The sequence below is a fragment of the Panulirus ornatus genome, chromosome 48 (genome assembly GCF_036320965.1).
Source record: "Panulirus ornatus isolate Po-2019 chromosome 48, ASM3632096v1, whole genome shotgun sequence".
NCBI lineage: Eukaryota > Metazoa > Arthropoda > Malacostraca > Decapoda > Palinuridae > Panulirus > Panulirus ornatus.
Window position 1 is genome coordinate 27971036 of NC_092271.1, and position 13343 is coordinate 27984378.

The 13343-nt window shown below is 48.4% G+C and overlaps 1 protein-coding gene across 1 annotated transcript in view; it reads right to left on the reverse strand.

The window, feature by feature from the left end:
• The window catches only part of LOC139764035 (uncharacterized), a 57275-nt gene that overhangs the window by 13936 nt on the left and 29996 nt on the right, over positions 1–13343 (reverse strand). The window lies entirely within an intron of this gene.

Below are 13343 nucleotides of genomic sequence, written 5' to 3' on the forward strand. Positions count from 1 at the left end.
TGTCTTACCGCGAGAGTCACGCCTCACGAGAATAACAGAGACAAGTTGTCTGTTGGCCAGTGCCAGAAATGTACTAAAGTGTATGACGAGAGGACCACTAGGGAAGCTGGGCCAGTCCTGCAGTAGGTCAAAATTAGTCCAGCTTCTCAGGTTTGGTCACCGTTGTTAAGAAACATAAAGATGTGACACAGAAGGTCCTGAGGAGGGCGATACAGACAGTGTGCTGAATTAAGGGGACCTCAGTAATATGGACAGGCTAAGATGCCTTGCATTATGCACCAGGACAGATGAGGTAAACGGTGGAGAGTTTTATGATCAGGAGGACAACCTTCATATGACGTCCTCAGGAAGTCTCCTCCACGTGGCGTCCTCGGGAAGTCTCCTCCACGTGGCGTCCTCAGGAAGTCTCCTCCACGTGGCGTCCTCAGGAAGTCTCCTCCACGTGGCGTCCTCAGGAAGTCTCCTCCACGTGGCGTCCTCAGGAAGTCTCCTCCACGTGGCGTCCTCAGGAAGTCTCCTCCACGTGGCGTCCCCGGGAAGTCTCCTCCACGTGGTGTCCTCAGGAAGTCTCCTCCACGTGGTGTGTCCTCAGGAAGTCTCCTCCACGTGGTGTCCTCAGCTCACAGAGACAGATTTACAGACCCCGTCAGTAACACCTTTCTCGAAGTCCTCTCCTCTGTCGTCTACAGACCTTGCGTCAGTGTGACGGCGCCAACTGCAGCGGAACCTTCTGTCACGCTGGTGTGAACCTGTCGCTGTCGGTACTGGTGGGTGAGGGGCTGGCCTCTGGTGATGTCACCCCTGCAGGCAGCAGCTCTGGCTGTGGCCGATCTCATCATGGGGGTCTCTCTCGTATCATCTGCCTGAAATGTCCGTCTTGTGGTGGGCCTCAGAGCCCTCCCTCGGACCACAGCGACTGACTGGCTGGCTGGCTGGCTCATCACGACGCCTCATTTGACAAAAATCTATAGTTGTTGTTGTTGTTGCTGTTGTTGTTGTAGTTGTGAGATGTTGAAGAACACGACGACTGGTGTGGATTTCAGAAAGATCCGGCTGTTTATTTACAGATTCCGTAAACAAACAGGTTTTGAGGAGTTTGCTCAGTATAACCCAAGCTTCCCACGTGGACACACTTCCTTCGTCCACATGTGGCACGTTGGCACAAACGTTTACGTTGCAGCCTGACCGGGAGGCTTGACTTATATCAACTGCAGCGTCTGCTGAATCCTTGAGACTTCTCCCAGCTCTAGAGAGAACAAATGAAGTTGAATATTAGTCTGTACGACGGCGTCGCAACCCCGACCACCAAGACAACATGACAGCTGGAGGATAGAATGGACTGTTCCCTGGCGAGGTACAGGAGGCACCTGCTGTGGCAGTGGACGCGCGGTGGAGGGCGAGAGGAATCATCCCAGGAAGACGAGTCCATCCGAGGCCAACACCTGGTCACATCCAGCCACGGTAACATGTCCGGGCGGGAGGGGATCGCGCCGGGGAAGGAAGACTCCGCCGCCATTTTGAGATCAACGTTTCTAGTTTTCGAGCTCCGTTTTCTACCATGCTGTGATGTGCGCACCTGCCGGCCGGAAGGAGATGTGCGCACCTGCCGGCCGGAAGGAGTTATTGATCTCCAGCAGCCAGTTGAACACACCTCCCCGGAAGCTTCGTTCACGGGCCGAGCCGCCTGCATGGTGACCAGGGCCGGGCACCGCGGCCGGACGCGGCCCCTCTCTCTGTCTTTGTCTGCAGGAAGAAGGAGTGTAGGTAGGGTGGGCTGGGAGGGCCGCAGCCAGATAATGATTCCTTGTCGGGATCTTCAAGAGGCAGGGACCACCGTAGCTCTCCTCCGGTGGGGCACTAAGGGACCCCCCCTTCTCCTCCCCCAGGGTGTATGTGCGTGTGGTACTGTTACATGATGGCTGTCAACACCTAAGGTCATTAATCAAGCCAGGATCAACAACATACAACACAAAATTCTCTCTAATTTCCTCATCTCGTACACACACACACACACACACACACACACACACACACACACACACACACACACACACACAGGCTTCCATGGTTTCGTGGGGAGAGTCACTGACTATGAATTCACACACGAGTCTTCCTGGGTTCGAATCCTAGGCGCGGCAGTCGAGCCACAGCCAACCCAGCTGTTCATCTTCCTCTCGGGGAAAGAGTACCTGGCTCAGGCTGGGGTGTGTGTGTTACGTTGAAGACGTTGTACATCAGCACGTACAATGTTAAGACACGACGTAAGAAGAGCGTAAAAGTCGCTCCCAGGAACACAGGCGGTAATCACACACGTGGACAAAGACCCAGGTAACCCATATCAAATGAGACATTCACCTACAACATACTTCCACCAAGACGTCTACAACATGCACGAACATACCTACAACACTTGTAATGCCATACTCGCTTTTATCACCCACTAAGACACTGACCCACAACACGCTTCCGTCAGGATACCCGCGACACACACACACACAAGCACTTACAACATCCACGGAGACAAAATCACTGAAAAATCCAACTACGACTCCCATTGGAACTTACCTATAACACCCACAGACAGTCCCCTGCAACACCCAATGAGACAACAACTCATAACCAAACATATAGAAAAAAAAAGATTAAAACAACGATATTTAGAATAGCATTTCACCAGTGTAAGCAGCAGCAGCAGGCAAGAGTGTGTGGTGTGGTGGGGGGTGGCACGTCCCAACACAGCGGTCCTATCTCAAAATGGTGAACCCCAGACCAGTGGCGGGCAGCCAACATGGCTGGTCGTACAGACTGGACTGTGTTACCTTGGCTACCGTGACTTGTGGTAAGGTACGTAACCTTATAGTCATCATATATATATATATATATATATATATATATATATATATATATATATATATATATATATATATATATATATATATATTAAAGGTTTGTTCTTTACTCTTTCATGGCTGAACCATAACCCTTAGCGAGGCCCCAAACTTAGCGGGTAGCACGTCAGAAATATGTTTTAAGATTTCAAGCTCCGCACAAGACCTTGAAGGGTGTCTTGAGGCAGCCAAAGACCGCTCTCCAAAAGCCGCATGGATTACACTGAGTTCACTGCACAGTACACGACCTGGCAGCCAGAAATCATTCTGAAGGTACCTCAGGATCAGCGGTAGGATCCAAGGTTACCAGAACCTAGCATTACAAGCCAACAAACGTTCAGTCATCACTACACTCACCATCACACCCATCACCACTATGACAACCACCACTATCACCACTGCTGCCACCACAACCACAACCCTACCACCACCATATCCACCACCGTTACGATCACTACCACCACTATTATCACCACTATCGCCACGACCACTTGTACCAGCCCTACCACCACTTTATACCAGCACCACCACAACCACAACCCAACCATCACCACTACTACCATCGTCACCTGAACCAACACTACCATCATCATCATCACCACCACTAACACCATCCCTGCCACTGCTATTACCACCACCACCAGCAGCATCCTACCTCCCCGCCGACCAAACTAAGGGACCAGGACAGTGCTGGGGGCTCCCCCAACCACCCACCCCCGTGAGAGCAACAGATTAGCTGTGCTGTAATTGGTAAAGCCAGGCCGTCTACATAATTGATGCAGCTTTTACTGGGGTCCAGCCACACCACCCACCCCGGGGGCCCAGCTTACATTATTTTTACAAAATATACCATTTGCACCCGTCATGCCGGAGCTGTGGTGATGGTGGTGATGCTGTGGTGTGTTTGTGGTGATGCTGTGGTATGAGTTGGTGCTGTGGTAGTAACATTGGTGTTAATGTGGTGCTGTGGTAGTGTTGTGATGACGATGATGCTGGTGTGTGGTGGGCAGCTGTGCTGGTTGGTGGTCGTGTAGTTGTGGTGGTGTTCTGTGGTGTTGTTGTTGTGGTGGTGTTCTGTGGTCGTGTTGTTGTGGTGGTGTTCTGTGGTCGTGTTGTTGTGGTGGTGTTCTGTGGTCGTGTTGTTGTGGTGGTGTTCTGTGGTCGTGTAGTTGTGGTGGTGTTCTGTGGTGTTGTTGTTGTGGTGGTGTTCTGTGGTGTTGCTGTTGTGGTGGTGTTCTGTGGTGTTGTTGTTGTGGTGGTGTTCTGTGGTGTTGTTGTTGTGGTGATGTTCTGTGGTCGTGTAGTTGTGGTGGTGTTCTGTGGTGTTGTTGTTGTGGTGGTGTTCTGTGGTCGTGTAGTTGTGGTGGTGTTCTGTGGTCGTGTTGTTGTGGTGGTGTTCTGTGGTCGTGTTGTTGTGGTGGTGTTCTGTGGTCGTGTAGTTGTGGTGGTGTTCTGTGGTGTTGTTGTTGTGGTGGTGTTCTGTGGTGTTGTTGTTGTGGTGGTGTTCTGTGGTCGTGTTGTTGTGGTGGTGTTCTGTGGTCGTGTAGTTGTGGTGGTGTTCTGTGGTCGTGTTGTTGTGGTGGTGTTCTGTGGTCGTGTAGTTGTGGTGGTGTTCTGTGGTGTTGTTGTTGTGGTGGTGTTCTGTGGTGTTGTTGTTGTGGTGGTGTTCTGTGGTGTTGTTGTTGTGGTGGTGTTCTGTGGTCGTGTAGTTGTGGTGGTGTTCTGTGGTCGTGTTGTTGTGGTGGTGTTCTGTGGTCGTGTTGTTGTGGTGGTGTTCTGTGGTGTTGTTGTTGTGGTGGTGTTCTGTGGTGTTGCTGTTGTGGTGGTGTTCTGTGGTGTTGTTGTTGTGGTGGTGTTCTGTGGTGTTGTTGTTGTGGTGATGTTCTGTGGTCGTGTAGTTGTGGTGGTGTTCTGTGGTGTTGTTGTTGTGGTGGTGTTCTGTGGTCGTGTAGTTGTGGTGGTGTTCTGTGGTCGTGTTGTTGTGGTGGTGTTCTGTGGTCGTGTTGTTGTGGTGGTGTTCTGTGGTCGTGTAGTTGTGGTGGTGTTCTGTGGTGTTGTTGTTGTGGTGGTGTTCTGTGGTGTTGTTGTTGTGGTGGTGTTCTGTGGTCGTGTTGTTGTGGTGGTGTTCTGTGGTCGTGTAGTTGTGGTGGTGTTCTGTGGTCGTGTTGTTGTGGTGGTGTTCTGTGGTCGTGTAGTTGTGGTGGTGTTCTGTGGTGTTGTTGTTGTGGTGGTGTTCTGTGGTGTTGTTGTTGTGGTGGTGTTCTGTGGTGTTGTTGTTGTGGTGGTGTTCTGTGGTCGTGTAGTTGTGGTGGTGTTCTGTGGTCGTGTTGTTGTGGTGGTGTTCTGTGGTCGTGTTGTTGTGGTGGTGTTCTGTGGTCGTGTAGTTGTGGTGGTGTTCTGTGGTGTTGTTGTTGTGGTGGTGTTCTGTGGTGTTGTTGTTGTGGTGGTGTTCTGTGGTCGTGTTGTTGTGTTGGTGTTCTGTGGTCGTGCAGCAATAAGAAGATAAACAGTATAGCGAGTCATGATATTTCTTGAGTGGTGTTTCCTGTCCTGTGGTGTTGGTCTGGTGTTGCTCCCAGGGTCTGAATTCACATCAATCTCTGGTGACATACAGCAGGAGTGCGGCAATAACTAGTCAGTCACCACCGGAGATACAACGGTGATTTAGTACGGTGAGGCACAACTGGTGGTATGTGGGTGTGTGGTGGCTAACATGTTCATCATCTGGGGTGATGAATAAAGGTGGACCAAATACTATTCGTTTTTGAGAACATCTGACGTCATGGTGCGCACCACTTGTCCACGCGAATAAAGGCAGACCCACGGATCATGACGGCACGAGCTTTGGTTATGATGGCCTGACCTTTGACCTGATGCTCAAGGGTCAGGTCAAATGTCACGCCATTGTACGGAAGAGTGTCGTACCGGAGTGTTCAAGGGGTTGATATAACTCGCCACAAAGAAACAGTGGTTCAATAAATGTAAGTCCTGTCGATAAATCTTAATGATAAGCTTCGAAGTTTACAGCAAAGCTTACAACGAAGCTTACTGGAAAGCTTACTGAAGGTTTTCCCGTCAGCAAGTGTGATGTGCTCTTCGCGTCTAGGAATAAGCTAGTGGATCGTGTCCAGGGGAAGGGATCAAGCCTCAGAGATAGATGCATCACCTATAATGAAAAGGTTGCACGTCCTCAATATGGCTGCCGTTAAAAGGGTCGAGTGATCGTCTTCCAGCAGCTGGAGAAGATGGGACGTGTGTGATAAATTCTTCATCTATTCACCAGCATCATCTCGCGGAGGGCAAGGCGATATCACAAGTCTGTTTCAGTATCAAAGTCTTTCATTCATAAGTTTACTCATACACGAAAAGGAAAAAAAGTCTGCCTAAATGTAATATGTAAAAAAAGAAAAAAAAATGGAAAGTTATACTTTGCAGGAAATTATATTTTACTCCACTGTATGATATTTCACTCCAATATCTGTGGATAAAATAACAGTTTACTGTGTTATTAAACATTCAGTAATCACTTTCGACCAAAGCCTCTCGCACGAGCTGGGGGGAAAAAATATTTATTCTTGCGTTAGAGAGAATTAGTTTTTGTATTTTATAGATATGAAAAAAGAAATGATCCCTCCCAGCAACCACTGGTCATACCTGGGAGGTAATACTACAGGGCAAGAACAGGTGATCCTTGGGGCAGCAAAAGATAGTCCTCGAGACAAAACTTGACCCTCGAGGCGACAACAGGTGATCCTCAAGAAACAAAAAGATGATCCTCAGGACAAAAGAAGGTAATCCTTGGAGTAAGGAAAAGTAGTCCTTAGGGCAAGAAAAGGTAAACCTTGTAGAAAGACGAGTCAAGGACCTGCACTGTCTTCATAACAAAACACTTCAGTCTGACCTACGCGCGCCGCATTCTGTAGTGGCCGTACAGGGTTGTATACGTGGTTGCAAGTGGTTGTAAGTAGCTGTTTAGATGGCTGTAAGTGGCGGGACAGGTAACGGGAGCCGGTAAGTTGATTAAGTAAAGGGGAAGATTGGAGGCAGAACGGAAGGTAGCAGGTAAGCAAGCAGATTGGAAGGTACATAGGTAGGTAGGTAGGTAGGTAAGTAGGTTGGGATGGAGGAAGAGAAGTAAGCAGGTAGGGAGAATGACAGCTACGGCGAGTGTGGCTTGGGTCAGCCCCTGTGTCGCCAGACCATCAACGTGTGAGGAGCCATCACAGAGCTAGGGACTTGAGAGACGACTCCCCTCCACCAGCGTCCCTCACAGAGGAGACGAGTCGGTTAGCACCAGGAGCAGATCAAGGCTCTATACTGCTCACTCTCTACATCAGTGATCAGGAAGGAGGACTTGCATGTAAATTCGCCGACGATACAATGCTTAAAAAAAAAAAAAAATCCATCCGAAAGAAAGGAAAACTGTACAACGCTGACAGAGGCTTAAACAAACTGATGCAGCAGCCAGACACACCGCCAACAGTCTTCACTGGTGACATGCTAAGCATTGCGCGAAGACAAACTGTTCGGTAAACCCTTATCAGCAGGAGAAGAACAAGACCTTGGAGAAATAATGAATCATGACCTGAAGTACAGTGAGGTGAGTAATGCTCAGCTGTGTCTAACAAAACAAACATAATATCAGGTGACACAACAAGATATATCAACTGTAAAACGAGAGACGCACTACTGACCCTCCACAACGCCCTGGTCACACCATGGGAGACCATGGTCAGTCCTGCTCACCAAACTTGGTCAAACACGAAAGAACAACAAGAACGAATACAGAGAACAACACAACACATATCCTCGCTCAGATATAAACGTTCATATAAAGCTCAGATATCTGAAATTATTTTCTCTAAACAGCACCTCAGGCCATGGATACTTCATTGAAGTTTTTCTAAAATAAACTTATTAATTTAGAAAATATAATCTAATATAATATTTTCATGTTAGATATACGACAACCAGAAACAAAGCTACTAGGTTAAATTCAAGGTGATGCAACACAAACATCGGGTTAACCTTCCTCATCGATAAGGTTATAAAAGACTGGAATCAACCACCACTAAATTATATTCTCAAGACAGATATTATCAATACATTCAGATCATGGCGAGACCAATACAGATGATACAGATGATTTAGTGACTAAGCCTGTTCAAGAATGAGCACATACTCTTACACAACTTAATTTTTCTCTACACATTAGCGGCGAAAATAATACCACCTCAGACTACCCAGCGGCTGTCATTATAACACAATGTTTCTACCATTTATATATGCCTTCCACTGATGTGTCCATATCAGCACATTCTCTCTATAACACATAGTGGTCCTTCTTAGTTATTTTCCAGCCAGCTCATGTACCGTAGGGAGCGTTGCACTGTCTTGTCTCCATCTATACAGATAAAGAACTTTGGTCATACTCTCCTCCAGCATATCAACCCACCATAAGCCACTAGGCTACCACCTGTCATCTGGCTTTCCCATATATCGTATATCTGAATTTGTCTCACATAATGGTAGCAGCAACGCTACCATACATGGCCACCATATACCAGCACCATACACCATACATGGCCACCATATACCAGCACCATACACCATACATGGCCACCATATACCAGCACCATACACCATACATGGCCACCATATACCAGCACCATACACCATACATGGCTACCATACACCTGCCAGAAGGTAAGACTGGATAAAATGGCCAGGATAAGCTGGGTATGTGAGCCTCGCTGCATAAGTGATGAAGCAGGGAGGGGACGCGCCTCCCTGAGGACCACACCCAAAACTACAATGCAGCCAGGGCAGGGAACAGGACTCCCAGGGCAGGGAACAGGACTCCCAGGGCAGGGAGCAGTACCTACCAGGGCCGGGAGCACGACCTCCCAGGGCAGGGAGCAGGACTTCCAGGGCAGGGAGCAGGACTCCCAGGACAGGGAGCAGGACTCCCAGGACAGGGAACAGGACTCCTAGGGCAGAGAGCAGGACTCCCAGGGCAGGGAGCAGGACTCCTAGGGAAGGGAACAGGACCTCCCAGTGATTCTGGCACTCGTCTTGCAGGAAGGAAAAGGGACGGAAATTTTGGCTGAACATCTAGTTTTCTTTCACGAACTAATGATGTGATATTTGCATTGGAACTTAACTATGAGGGATTTCTGCTCGAATATTGGCCTTCATGCAATATTCAAGTTGGCCCTTTAATAATATAATAACTTCACATCGTCCAATGTTAGAGCTCGTGTTTTCTTTTGGTCTTAATACACAACTAGACTCCCTAGAAATAACCAATGACAAAGACAAACGAGTGGCACAGATACAGTGTGTGGACATGTATCCAGGTTACACCGCATATTGACGCTGGGAAGCAGTCGGATCCCACTGAATATAGACAATGAGAGGTGTCGGATCCCACTGAATACTGACACTAAGAGGTACCAGATTCCACTGAATACTGAAAGTAAGAGGTGTCGCATCCCACTAAAATACCTTTACTGGTGAAAGCGCCGCATCTTACAGAATATTGTTGATATCGAATTCATAGCTGTTAGTAACTAACTATCTTTTCTCTGTCTAGAATAAAGATACTAATAACTCTATTCATCCAAATCTATGACGTCAGTGTAGGTGCCTCTCGTCTAATCAAGGCATCACACTCGCCTGGCTGTTCACAGCTGGACTGGTAAATAAGGATCGGTCAGAAGGGTGTGTTTCATCTGCCTGCAAAGCTGTCCCCTGTCTACACTGGCGTGGAGGAAATGGAGAAGGGAATTTTGTCGACAGTTTAGAAAGTGTCCACGCAGGGGGAGGGAGACGACTGTATATGCTGAGAGAAATAGCAAGGCTGTGAAACACACGACAGGGTGTTTGCTGACAATGAAAATTTATCCATTGGAACACGACGGTACAATCCTCGATCATGACGGTACAACCCTCGACCATGACGGTACAACCCTCGACCATGACGGTACAACCCTCGACCATGACGGTACAATCCTCGACCATGACGGTACAATCCTCGATCATGACAGTACAACCCTCGAGCACGACGGTACGACCACTGATTATGACAGAACAACGTTTGAGCACGAAGGTTCAACTGGATCGCAAAAGCACGACGGCACGACCCTTAGATATGATGGCCTGACCTTTGACCTTACCCAGTAAGGGTGAGGTCAACGTCTAGGCCATCACACTCAAGGGTGACATGTACTGGTGCAGTTACGAGGTTAAATTATGTATGTTTACAGTTTCAGAAAGACTTTATAATAGACTGCCTGTATGGACGAGTATGGACGACTGCCTGTATGTAATAGACTGCCTGTATGGACGAGTTGGTAAGGGGAAAGAGACGTCTCGGAGGAGGAGAGAGTAGCAAGGAACGAATGACTCGCGGAGGCAGGAGGGGGAGGCTGGTGGGCTAATCATGCCCAGTACAAGCGTGTTCTCTAACTACAGAGTCCAGTGCACACTGTACCTTGACCTTCTTTGTATTACTGGAGATGTTAACAACATGTCCAGGGCCAGTATATTGTGTAACTGTATACCCGACACGTCATGTATCATTACAAGTGTTGTATGCTGTTTGCTGGGGGTACTAAATGGTATGCTGAGATATATCGTGTGGTATGCTGAGCATATTATACTCCGTGACATCGTGTGTGAGCTTCGTGTGATATACTCCGGCAGTTTTCCTGACACTGCAAACCTTCATGGTCCAAACTCAAGCGTCCTGTGGTCCCCCATACGTTCATTTCAGGTCACCACCAGCCATGGTCTGTGTCTCCCCGGACTCCCTCGTCCGTTTAACAGTGCGGCAAGAGGGATAGAAGTACTGTTTGGACGAGGGGGCACCACCTACCCTCCCTCCCGCTGACCTGTGATTCTCCTTCCCCCATCCATCCAACCCCCGCTCTCTCTCTCTCTTACTGACCCCCCCCCCCCCCCCCACAATCACTCTCCCCTCCCAGTCAGTATCAACCCCCCAGCCGCTGACCTATTTTCGTGCCTCGTTCACAAACAGCTCTAGACGACTCCAAGAATCCACACTCTCCTTACAGGCCCCCTCACCCCACTCCGCTCCCCCAACACCCTCCTCTCTCTCTTTCTCCTCTCCCCCAGCAAACACTTGGACAAAGAAGGCGGTGCGCGTGGCCCGGGGGCAGGGCGGGAGTGGCTGAGCCTGGATCAGTGGCTGGAGCGGGGCCCTGGGACACTGCCGCCCCATTACCGGATTGTTTTAAGACTACGCCAGCCCGCCAGCCAGCCCGCCAGCCAGCCCGCCAGCTAGCCAGCCTCGCGAGCGGCGGCGCCGCCCGCTCACACAACAAACGCAAGAAAAAAAAAATTATATACGGGTAAAAAAAAAAGGACAAAAATCCGCTGAGGTTAATAGATCAGCCGAAAAAACTAATAGATTTTGTATTTGATAGGTAAACCATCTCCCATAACTCATAAAATATGCAGAAGGAATCTAATCGCTATGGAAGACAGAGAATGTGCAGATATACAAAAAAAAAAGAAAGAAAAAAAACACGAACAAGTAAAAAATTCTCAATCAAAAATCATCATAAAGATTGTTTATCTTCTTGGCAGTGAACGAGTGTACAGAGGACGGCCATGAGAACATAAGCACGGTAAACATGAAGCACAGCAGAGACAGACTCCCCTCAGACTGGTACAGCAGAGACAACACCCGCTCTCCCTCCCTCCCTCACTGCTGTGTTCCCTGAGACACAGGAGGACCAAACTACCTACCCTGGGGGAGGGTCAGGCGCTCCCCAGCCTCACATCAACTACCAACCCCACGTCAAACACATCAACCATCAACCCCACGTCAAACACATCAACTACCAACCCCACTTCAAACACATCAACTACCAACCCCACGTCAAACACATCAACCATCAACCCTCCATCACCACAACAATGTAACGCCACATGTTATGTTACGCCACCTAAGCAGCGCTGGTAATATTTTACCGTCATGCTCGCGGGCAGTGAGGAACAGATTAGCAGAGAGCAACCGTAAAACAATAACATTAAAAAGTTTCTTGAGACATAATACCTGTTTACTCAGTCTTCGCACGTCGAAATTAAAGACAGAAAAGAGAACAAAAGAATGAGTAGCGAGAGGAATACTTCGCATGTTACAAGTAACTTCATACATCAGAGGAAGTTGGTAGAAGTGATCACACGAATGACAACAACACAGTAACTGAGAATCACAGCCATAAATACTGAGGAAGATGAAGCTATGACTACAGTGAGAGACGGTATACAATATGATCTAGATCCTCAGTGAAGGACAGTGAATAATATGGCTAAATCGTGGAAGATGAGTATATACAAACCTCACTCAGAGAGGAACGACAAACCAGACAGAAGCAGCTCAGGACGTCTGGTCACCAGGAACACAGAGACGTGTGAAACAGACTTGAAAAACAGCGATGTTAATGGAACGAACTAACGACTTAGACTAAACGACCGAAGCTTTTTATCATAGTGCAACGACTGCTGTAACTCAGGAGGGAGGGGGGCACCACACACCAGGACTGGTGTAGCTTGGGCACAGAGGAGGGGGCGCCACACCCTACCACACTGAAGAAAAACTGAAGGGGTGATTTAAATGTTCAGAGGTGGTGGGTTAACAAGTGGGGGGGGGGGGGGGGTTATATTCTGGGGTTGTTGGCATTCTCGAGCGAGGGTGGGAGCTGGGGTTGACGGTGAACGCTGCCATTAAGTATGACACAGATGTGGTAAAGAAGATGTAAAGGAGTTCACTAAGGTGGAAGGTAGGAGAAGAGGGAGGTGTGGTGTTTATCTCCCCGGGCGAGGGGGTCCTCACCCCTAGAGTAGATTACGTCTGGGGTGTTCACTGGTCACAGTGATGTTCTTCATCGTGCTGAGAGTGTGGGTCCTGCCTGGTCGTCATGACCCACATGCACCTCCTGCTACAGATGTTCAGTTTTCGTTCCAAGATGCGCAGATGTTCATCCTGTCTCCCTCCTTCACTGATTGTGTCCCCTTTATTCACCAACGCCATTACTGACGCTTGGAATAAGGTCCCACAATTCTTAATATCTCTCATAATCAGGCTTGATCATCAGTCGTCACTCTCTGGCACTGAATAATAAATACAATTAGCCAACATTACATAGTGGTATACCATGCAACCTTCTCAACCCCTGATCTCTCCCTGGCCATGATGTGGTAACATACCAACATTGATTACCCTGTATCACCTGCCCTGAGAGAGAGTAAGAACCATTGTATCATTCTTCAACATCAGGAACAAAGGAGCAACATAGATAAGGTGAGTCGAGAGGCTGGAGCTCGTGTTTATCCTTGCTATTGTCTTCATAACAATAAGTGAAGGGATGCAATGAATGGTGATGGGATGCATGACATATTCCTGTTCATTTTACCTTATGACTT